An 11712-nucleotide genomic window follows, 5' to 3' on the forward strand; every position below is an offset into this window, starting at 1 on the left:
AAATATCCTTCACAATCATTATACCATCTTGCTTTATCATCAGCAATCCACAAATGTGTATATTTTTCCTTTTTCTTGCCAAGAGAGTGCATTGTCAAACTTTTGGATTCTTCTAACCTGATAGGTATTCCAGGGAAGTTTTAATTTGTGTTTGTTTTATTGACAGTGAGGTTGAATATCTTTTCATAGGGTTAAGAATGTGTGGTTCTTTGTGTGTATGGGTTATCTTTTCATGATTCTACCCTGTCTTTCTGCAAAGTCATAAATATTTTCATCTTTACTCTATGAAGCTCTACTTTTAAATTTCTTGGCTACCTGGTTTAACAAACTTATGTTTAACAATTTTATATTTAAATTTTAGATTAAAAATTAATCACAAAGCAGCAATTTTTCTGTAATATAATGGCAAAGATTCTCTTCTTGACCAAACTCTACTGATGCCCCTGAACTTCTCAAGTAGGCCCACTTCTGTGTTCCTTTCTGCATTGTCCCAGTCTTAGTAAGAACCTTGATAAGTCAGTTTCCCCACCATTCGTATCTGACCACCCTCAACATCTGGGGGGTTCTAATAGGGCTCTCAACCTCCGCTACCACCCAGATGATGTCTGATTACCCTGAATTGCCTTCAGCAAGAATCCTGTTAGGTAGGTTGAGATAAACTCTCCTTACCTTTTAGTAATATTTAATGTTTGCATTTAGTAATTTTCTATCCATTGCCCTCCAGCTTGCTACTTAGCTATAAGTCTCCACTACCCGTGTTTTTTCAAAGCTGAGTTCAAGCTCTCCCTCACTGCAAGACCTCCTTTCACTGGTACCTACCGCTATCATCATGACCCATCTTGCATGAAGTTTGCCTTCCCATCAAATAGTTTTTGCAGTTTGTTATTTATATTTCCTAATCAATCACTTTTGATGTTCTCTGGCATGCAAAATTTTAATATTAATTTAATGAAATTTATCAATATTTCACCGAATGCTTCTGAATTTTGAATCATAAATTTATATAGAAACTTAAGTCTAGTATTTGAGTAATTTATTTTTTTCAATGTTTAAATTTCTGATTAAATTAGAGTTTGTCTGATCTATGATGTGAGGAATCAGTTCCACTTTGTTTTTCAGTTATCCTAACAACACTTATAAAAAATTCATCATTGCACCCCCAGATTGAGAACACTGCCTTTAATCTGTACAAAATTTCTCTACTCCATATGATCTGTGTATGCATATTCTATTCTGTTCTTTGTACTCCATTCATGAGTCAGTGTTAAACTATTTTATATATAGAAATTGTTTAAATTATTTTAAAGTCTGATAAGATAATATCTCATTCCCCTTATCTTTTTTTTTTCAGGATTTTTCTGGCTCTTCTTGCTGACTTTTTTTTTAACTGAATTTTAATATCAAGCTACTTAGCTTCAGAAAAGAAAACAAAAATCTAATAATATTCTATTGCTATTTAATTATATTTCTAAATTCAGATATAGAGAACTGATATATTATGGCATTGAATATTTTTATTTCAGAGTATTTTTTCTTATCATATATTCAAGTTTAATTTTATATTGTACATAAGTATTTTATAGTTTTCATTATGTTTTGCTATGTAAATTTTTATTAAATTTATACTTTGGCAATTTTTCTATCATTAATTGCCTCTTCTATTCTATTTTATACTCTATGTGATTTTTGTTTGCTTTCATATATTTGGGAAATTTATTGTATGTTAATTTAAAATGTTTTATTTTAAATTATCCTTATTTTTATTATTTATTTTGTTTTTATTTTTTTAATGAATTCTTTAAGGCTTCTACATATATAATCATACCATCTGCAAAAAGAAATATTTTTATCTTATGCTTTCTAATTTCTATGACTTTAACACATCTTCTCATCTTAACAGGAAACATTTAGTTTTTTGATAAGATAGTTTTTTGATATATGATTATATAATATATAATCATAAATGTATGACTATGTTAATACAGTATTCAATATTCCTATTTTGTGTGAGTATGCTTGACATAAATGAGTGTGGAATTTTTATAAATAATCTGCTGCATTTTTGGAGTTGATTATATAATTTTTCTCCTGTACTATTAGTATGGCTATTAAAAACAACTCTTCTTTCCTAGAATAAACTCCACTGAGCCCTGTGCATTATTTTTAATGTGTTGTTAAATTAAGTGTCTTACATTTTATTTAAGATTGCTGCATTGAAAGCATCTATGTTTTTTGCTGTTTGTTCCAGAGGTTGAGTTTAGTGAATCATCAGTTGCATTTAACATTCAGTGCCTATTTTATCAAGTGCACTCCTTAATGGCCATCACTCAGTTACCTCCTTTTGTACCCACTTCAAAAGGATACAGTGATTCAAAAAGGTACCTGCACCCCAAGGTTTATAGCAGCAATGTCCACAATAGCCAAGGTTTCTGCATTGAAATTTAATAATTAGATTGGACTGTAGTTAAATATTTTGGTGCCTAATTTAATTAAATTTATATTGCCTTTATAAAATAAGTTTGCAAGTATTCCTTCTACTACTTTATTTTGGAATAGTTTGAAAAACAATATGATTGCTTGATTTTTAAATAACTATTAGAATTCCATTGTGAATCTATTTAGATTTGAAATAGAATTGAAATTCCAGGACATAAATTCATGTATCTTTGGACAACTGATTTTTGACAAGGGTGTCAGGAAAATGTAGTGAGGTAAAAATACTGTTTTCAACAAATGGTGCTGGTATGGCCAGATGTCACACAAATATGGATGAAGTTGGATCCTTTCCTCACATCATATACCAGTATTAACTATAAATGAAGTAAATACCAAAATGTAATAACCCAATGAATAAAATTTTGAGAAAACAGAATGGAGAAAAACATCTGAAAATTATATATCTGATAAAGGATGTTTATCTAGCATATATAAAGAACACTTGCAACTCAATAAAAGATAACCCAATTATATAATGAGCATAGGATCTAAGTTGAAATTTTTCTGAAGAAGATACACAAATGGTGAACAAGCACATGAAAAGATACTCAACATCATTTGTCATCAGAGAAACAAAACCACAGTAAGACAACACTTTATACCCACTAGGATAGCTATAATCAAAAAGTCAGATAATATTACACACAGATGCACAGAACCTGGAACTCTCAAAGCCTGAAATGATGGATTATTTTATAAGTGTTGTTAAGACAACTGAATAACAACATTGAAAAACAAGGTAGAACTGATTCCTCACATCATACATCAGGACAAATTCTAGTCCTCATTGCAGTAGGAAGGTAAAATGTTGTAGACACTGTGGAAAATAATCTGTAAATTCTTCAAAGAGTTAAACAGTATTATTATTTGACCCAGTAATTATACTTGCTGTAATTGAAAATATATACCTACATAAAAACCAGTACATAAATGTTCATAGCATCATTATTTATAATAGCCAAAAGGGAGAAACAACCCAAACTACCAAATGGAAAATGGATAAGCAATTATGGTATAGCCATACAATGGAATATTATTTATCTACCAAAAGGGATGAAGTACTGATATATGTTACAACATCAAAAATCATGAAACATTATGCTCAGTAAAAGAAGCCATTCATAAAAAGACCATGTATTATATGATTCCATTCATATAAAAATATCCAGGACAGAGAAAAGTATAGAGACAAAAAGTAGATTAGTGCTTTTTTAAGGTTAGAGCAGAAGGAGAGAAAGTGATGGCTGGGTGATGATACTCAAGTGTTTGGAGATTCTTTTTGAGGTGATAAAAGTGTACTAAAATTGACTGTAGTGATGATTATATATAGATATGTATAAAACCATTGAATTGTATACTAAAAACCATTGAATTGTATACTTTAAATGTCTGAATTGAATGTTGAGTGAATTATATTTCAATAAAGTTGTTATCCCCAAATTTGCATTTTCACATTTATAGTTCAGGCATTTCAATTATATATTTTTCCCAAATGCTGCCATGTAATTTAATTAAAATTTAACAGATTTTTTTCATGTTCAGAAAACTGTTACCATTTCTTATATCATTTTGCTATATGCTTAAAATGGCGCGTTTTTGGTGCTAGTAATGAACTTCATAGGAATTTTGTTTGTATTTTCTTGACCAATGCCATATTCTCTCTTTGTGATTCTTACTGTTTCTATATTGAAAATACTAAATCAAAGTAACTCAGACTACTTTTCACCTTTATCTGACAAGACTACACTAATATTTAATCAATTTCTGCTGTTGATTCACCACCATTTTGCTTTGATTTTATAAAAAAAAAAATTAAAGAACACAAAACAATGAAACTGGACCACTTTCTTACACTATGCCCAATAATAAACCCATAATTGATTAAAGGCCTAAATATGATACTTGAGACCATAAAAACCCTAGATGAGAACAAGACAGTAACTTCTGTAACATTGGTTGTAGCAACCTTTTCCTAGATATGTCTCCAGAGGCAAGGAAACAAAAGCAAAAATAAACTATTGGGTCTAATCAAAATAAAAGCTCCGGCCCAGCAAAATAAACAATCAATAAAACTAAAGACAACGTTCTGAATGGGAGAAGATATTTGCAAAGGACATATCTGATAAAAGGTTAGTATCCAAAATAAATAAAGAATTCATACAACTCAACACCCCTCCCAAAATAATCCAATTAAAAATGGGCAGAAGACATAAACAGACATTTCACTAAAGAAGACGTTCAGATGGCAAGCAAACACATGAAAAGATGCTCAACATCATTCATCATTAGGGAAATGCAAATCAAAATCACAATGAGATATCATTTCCCATCTGTCAGAATGGCTAAAATCAACAACACAAGAAAAAACATGTGTTGGTGAGGATGCGAAGAAAAAAGAACCCTCTTGCACTGTTGGTTGGAATGCAAACAGGTGCAGCCACTGTGGGAGACAGTACGGAGGTTCCTCAAAAATTAAAAATAGAATTATCATCCCATCCAGTAATTCTACTCTTAGGTATTTACCTGAAGGAAATGAAAATACTAATCCAAAAAGGTATATGTACCCCTATTTTTTTTAAAGAATTTTATTTATTCATTTGACATAGAGAGATCATAAGTAGGCAGAGAGGCAGGCAGAGAGAGAGGGAGAAGCAGGCTCCCTGCCGAGCAGAGAGCCCAACGCAGGGCTCCATCCCAGGACCCCAAGACCATGATCCGAGCCAAAGGCAGAGGCTCAATTCTGAGCCACCCAGGCGCCCCTGTACCCCTATGTTTTTGAAGCATTATTTACAATAGCCAAATTATGGAAGCAAGAGAGTATAATGGTAAGGGAAATATGTCAGTCAGAGAAAGATAAATACCATATGATTTCAACCATGTGGAATTTAAGAAACAAAACAAAACAAAAACAAAGTGAAAAAGAGACTAATCTAAGGACAGGCTCTTAAGTATAGAGAACAATCCAAGGGTTATCAGAGGGGAGGTTGGTAGATGGATATGTGATACAGGTAATGGGGATTAAGAGCATACTTGCCATGGATGAGCACTGAGTAATGTATAGAATTATTGAATCACTGTTTGTACACTGGAAATGAATATAAAACTGTCTGTTAACTATACTAGAATTAAAATGTAAAAAATTAAAGAAAATTATTTTTTCCCCAAAATGTCATTTATCCCAGGCAGGTAAAAGACTATTTCCATACATTTCACCATATTTTTTAAATAGCTTCAACATGTCTCATTAGTATTGTTCTACTGAATACTGAATACTGAATACTGAATACTGAATATCCTGATCCTGTCTCCGGAAAACAAGTAACTTAATGCCTTTGTCTTTGAACACAGTGAATAAGAGTTCACTGGGATGGATGGATGGATGGATGGATGGATAGATAGATAGATAGATAGATACCTCATAAAATTGTGTGGTCTTATTAGCAAAAGGGAGATATTCAGCTTCTAGCTTTTGTTTCATTTTCTCAAGCCCCATTGTAATGACAGAATCTTCAACTTTCCTATTACATCCACTCTCTCTTCCAAGGGTTATCATGCTCAGACTTTGTAGGTGTAAGTGGCATGATAAACTCTGCACATTCCTTTTTTTAAACTAGAGTTCCATGTAGCTATAGAAAAACCATAAAAATGTTCACTTAAATAAGCTGGGTCTGAAAAGAAGACAAAAAACATGTGTGGTCTCAGTAGGCACTGTCAATTTAACCTTGTTTCTTTGATTAAGGGTCTCATGAAGTTCAATCACAAAAGATGGATCAAATTTAAACTGTACATATATTCACAGATTCCTGCAGGTTCTCCTCTACTATGAGAACAGAAATTCCTAATGAGAAAGTCAGAGTTTCCTGATGTCTTCCTCTAGTCCTGCTGCAGTAGCATAAGAATGTAGGTCCCGCTGTTTGTAAGCATAAGTAGAAATAGGCAGGCTGGTAGTGAGCAGGAAAGAAACAACTGGAGAACCTGTCACGGCAGGCTCCTAACCCATTTCTGCAACTACCTCCTTAACAATTCCATTATCCTTGCTGGAAGTCATCATTTCCATAACCAAAAGCAGCCATGATATTTGAGAAAAGTACTCTTCTCCAGGTGTCTCCAGTACTTCTCCCTCTTGCTTGAGTCTCTTTTTAATCTATTGATATGCTCAGAATAGCTGTGGCCAGAAATGAATAGCTAGAAGTAACATGTGATTGATGATATTCCAGAGAAAGTGCTAGAGGCATAGATATTGACTATTATGAAGTGGATAAGATGACTCTAACATCTCACACTTCTGCAGCTTGTCACAGTTTCTAGCACAGAAAAGCATGACTTTTGAGGTAAAATCTAACATGTTCTGGATACATGCCAACTATTTATGCAACAAATTGTGGACAGGTATATAAACCATCCTTCCACAAGACAAGACGAGACATGAATGTAGAATCCCAAAGAGTCATATTAGGCCAAAAACTCACTTCTGTCAAGGCCATATAGTATTTAAATTGGTATTCTCATATCAGTATCAGTTCAAAATTTATTAGTAGACCAAAGTGTTGTATACCTATTATCTTCAAAAATAAAATAAAGTAATTTCAGACACCATTTACTGAGAATAAAATTTTATCTTGAAATAATTTGAATTTCAAATCTGCTGGCAACCTTGGGAATAGATAGGTCAGCAATCAAGTAACACAGAAGTAGCTGGGATTTTTTTCTTGATTTACAAATTTCATACACTACTCCCTAGAGAGACATTATGAAAAACCATGAAAGCCGCCTACTTGAAATTTAACACTTGCAAACAGTGTCTTATCTGGAAGGTCACCATCTGCAATTAAACATCATTTTGAAAGCCCAGAGGAAATGAAATGCTAAGTGTGACATTCTTTGGATCATGCCTCCAGTTTATTAACTTGCAGGAAATAAACATTCTCATTTCCACTCACTTTTAGTTGTTCTTCTTTTTAAAGCTGCAAGAATAATATTTATGCTATTTCATACTTTTTGGACCAAAGTTTTCCCTTTCTTAATATGTATATTTAGAAAGCCTGAATTTACCTCTTTCTGGCCTAGATGTACAGCGACTATGTAAGGGATGGACAAGAATGGATAAAAGAAAAGATACTGAATTCATGGTACAAAGATAGCTATTCATATGGTAAAATATGAAATTATATCTCAGGTCACACCATATATAATGTAAATATCTAAATAGTAATAGTAAAATCTATAACATCTTTAAATAAAAATATATGTAAGACATTACATTAGGATTTAATTCATTTAATAATGTTTCTTTAAAAAGTAAATAACTTTTTATTCTGGTTCTAGTCATGCTAAATTATTGGGCTTACCATTCCCCCTAAAACTGTAAACTACTATAAAATATACAGAATGTGTGGTGCAACTGTTTGAATGCATATTTCCTATATTGCAAGTATAGGAAACAGATATCTGACTTAGGGGCTGAAATGGTGGCTAGAATTTCTGGGACAGGATACTAGATAATTAAGTAGTCCAGAGAAAGAGCATCATAAGTCTGATAGGGATATCCTTGAGTCACTGACCAAATACTTATCTGTGTGCAAAGCCAGATTCTGTGAAGCCCAGAAAGAAGGTTTTCTGCAGGAGAAGTAGGCAAAATTCCCAAAGAACACAGGGCCATATACTTTGGAGTCAAAATCCAGGTATAGTGGAGACATCTAAATGAGCATTTGTGTTAAAATCCCAGAAAGTCTACTCTGGCCCAAAAATAAAGATAAGGAATACTCTAGACTTACTCTTATATAACCTCAAACCAAGCTTTGACAAGATCAAGGTAAGTCACCAGTGTGTCTTCTAGACTGAAATTCAATATTCTTTAAAGGAGATAAACAAAATGAGATTCTGAACAATGCAGCATTGACAATGTCAAGTATACAATCAATAACTACTGCACAGGGGTGCCTGGGTGGCTCAGTGGGTTAAGCCTCTGCCTTCTGCTCAGGTCATGATCTCAGAGTCCTGGAATAGAGCCCCATATCGGCCTCTCTGCTCAGCAGGGAGCCTGCTTCCCCCCACCCCCTCTGCCTGCTTCTCTGCCTACTTGTGATCTCTGTCTGTCAAATAAATAAATAATCTTAAAAAAAAAAACTACTGCACATAGGAAGAGTGGGAAAATGTGACCCACAACCAAAAGGAGAAAAACTACTAAATAGAAGACCTAAGGATGACAGAGAAATTATAATTAACAGATCAGGACTTTCAAATGGCAGTCAAAATATGACCAAAGACTTAAGGTAAATAATGGAGAAAGTGACTGACCTGAACAACAAAGAGGAAACAAATGCTTTAAAAGGTTAATTACAGGGGCGCCTGGGTGGCTCAGTGGTTTAAGCCTCTGACTTCAGCTTGGGTCATGATCTCAGGGTCCTGGGATCGAGCCCCGCATCAGGCTCTCTCTCCCTGCCGAGCAGAGAGCCTGCTTCCCCCTCTCTCTCTGACTGCCTCTCTGCCTACTTGTGATATCTCTCTGTCTATCAAATAAATAAATAAAAATCTTACAAAAAACCCCCAAAATTTAAAAATTTAAATTACCAACATGTGGAATGAAAGAAGGAATATTACTGCAGATGCTACATATATTATAAAAGCAATAGAGGATATGATGAAAAACATATGCCATCAAATATCACAACTTACAGGAAATGTCAAATTTATTGAAAATTTTTATCAAAATTAACATAATATAAAATCTACATAGCAATATCTTTATTAAACAAATTGAATTTGACATTAATGGCTCCATGAAAATAAAACTACTATTCTGGCTTTATCTACCACATATAAAGGACTTTGAAGTTGTCATTCTTGCTCTTAATGCTCAAAAAAGCTGAGCAAACTGAGTATCTATGACTTTTCTTAGAGTTGTTGTAAAACTGAGGTCACAGACCATATCGACTACCTCTCCCCACCCACCCAGTCAAAGCTGAAGAGATAGATAAAAACAGAGAACCAAAGCTAATATTAGCCAACTGGATGCAGAAGCTAGTGGAGTCATAAACTGGTAGGAACACTAAAGGAGTGTTGACAAATGGCTGGAGATTAGACTACTGTAAAGGTAGAAAATTCTAGAACCTACAGTCTATACTTTCATGTTGACAATGTTCAAATCACATGTTCATATATTTTGCCTATAGGTTCTCATAATGAAAAGAAAAGAAAAGCTTCTCTTTTTTTTGGCAGAGGGAGGGGAAAAGTAACCATTTTGAGATATGCCTGAGCACTCTTCATAACAAGGGAGAGCACTGCACTGGCAATGAGAGACTCATCTGATGTGGAAGAAGAGAAATTACCCAATGTCAGCCCTCTCTAGCCTTTATGTTTCATCTAAGTCAAGGGGATTGTGGAGAACTGAGAAGTACTTGCAACGGCCACAGCCCAGAGATAAAGATGAAATAAAATACTGAAACTTAATCATAGGATTATAGTATGCTTTTCCTACTTTTCTACCTTACCACTTAACCACTCATCCATTTACACAGTTTCATAGGTTTTACCAAAAATAACCCCACCAGGTATCAATCTAACAAAATAAGTACAGGTTCTATATGCACAAAACTAAAAACGCTAATGAAAAAAATCATATAAATGAGGAACTATCTATCATAGATGGGAAGACCCAATAATATTAAGATATCAATTCTATCAGCTAGTTCAATAAAGTCAATGCAATCCTAGTCAGAATCCTGGCAAACTACTTTGTGAATATCAACAAACTGATACAAATGTTTACAGGGAAAGACGAAAGTCCCATATTCACCAAAATAATTTTGAAGAAGAACAAAGGTGGTGGAAGACTGACACCAACTGACTTCAAGAGTTAATACAAACAAAACAGCATGGTATTGGCAAAAGAAGAGACACATCAAACAATGGATGTAAATAGATTCCAGAAATAGACCCACACAGATATAGTTTTGATATCCTAATCTTTGATAAAGGAGCAAAAGCCAATTCAATGTAGAAAAAACAGCATTCTGAAAAAAATGTTGCTGGAATAAATGGATATCCCTTTGTAAAAAAAAAATCTAGAACCACAACTACAAAAATCAGCTCAAAATAGTTCTTAGACTTAAATATTAAGCAAAACTATATATTGCAAAATATATAGAAAAACTATAAAACTTATAGAAAAAAAATAATAATAATTGGTCTATATAATAATAAGTGGTCTCCAAGAATTCAGGGGAAGATGTAAATAAATGAAGCAAAGAGGATTTTTAGGGCGATAAAATTATTCTTTATGATATTGCAATGGTGGGTACAAGATGATATCCATGGAATTTTACAGTACCAAGAACAAACACTAATGTATACAAATAAAACAATAATTTTGGGGAAAATGCATAATAATTTTGGAAGACAATGGATAATAATTTTGGAGGTTGGGAAGCCCAGGAAAAACTGCATACCGTGACAAAAAAAAAAAAAGAGAGAGAGATTCTAACTGTCTTAAAAAAAGTATTCAACAAACTTACTGAAAAGGAATGGGAGAAAATATGCTGACCTAAGTCACTTTGGAAATAAATGGAATCTATAAGACTAAAAGCAAAAGGAACTATACATTAGAACAATACTCCAGGTTGATGCGGTTGTTTCCCAGGGAGGTGAAGATTAGCCATTCTGATTCTGCTTTTATTCTGATTCTAAAATGGAACAATTAAGTATATGAGTGGCAAAAGGTAGGGGCCAGATTTCTTATTATTGGAGTGGGACTTTACAGCTAAGCAAAGAGAAGAGCATAGAATTACCTCTTCAGTAACTGAAGTTGGAGACATCTATATGAACTCAAGTTTATATTCTTATAAAGAATATACACAAGTGGATATAAATACATTTAGTTTTTGTTCTGTCAACTGAGCTAACCAAAAAAAAAAAAAAAAATTAACACTCCAGCAACAAGTAGCACACTGAGCACAGAGAATCTGGTTTCTAATTATTCCCTGATGGACTAATGTTCCTTAGAGAAAGGGCTGATTCTAGGTCTGGGGTAAAAAATACATAAGATGAGCCTGGAGCATGATTTCCTGTCTTCGTTCGTATCTTCAGTTAACTCTTTAATCTTTAAAATAGTCATTTCAAAGTCTTTGTGTACAGCCCAACATCTGGACTTCCTCAGAGATGTTTTCTGTCAATTTGTTCCTTTGAATGGGTCAGAGGTTCCTGTTTCTGTGTATGCTT

This window comes from Mustela nivalis (genome assembly GCF_964662115.1).
Source record: "Mustela nivalis genome assembly, chromosome: 1".
NCBI classification, from domain to species: domain Eukaryota; kingdom Metazoa; phylum Chordata; class Mammalia; order Carnivora; family Mustelidae; genus Mustela; species Mustela nivalis.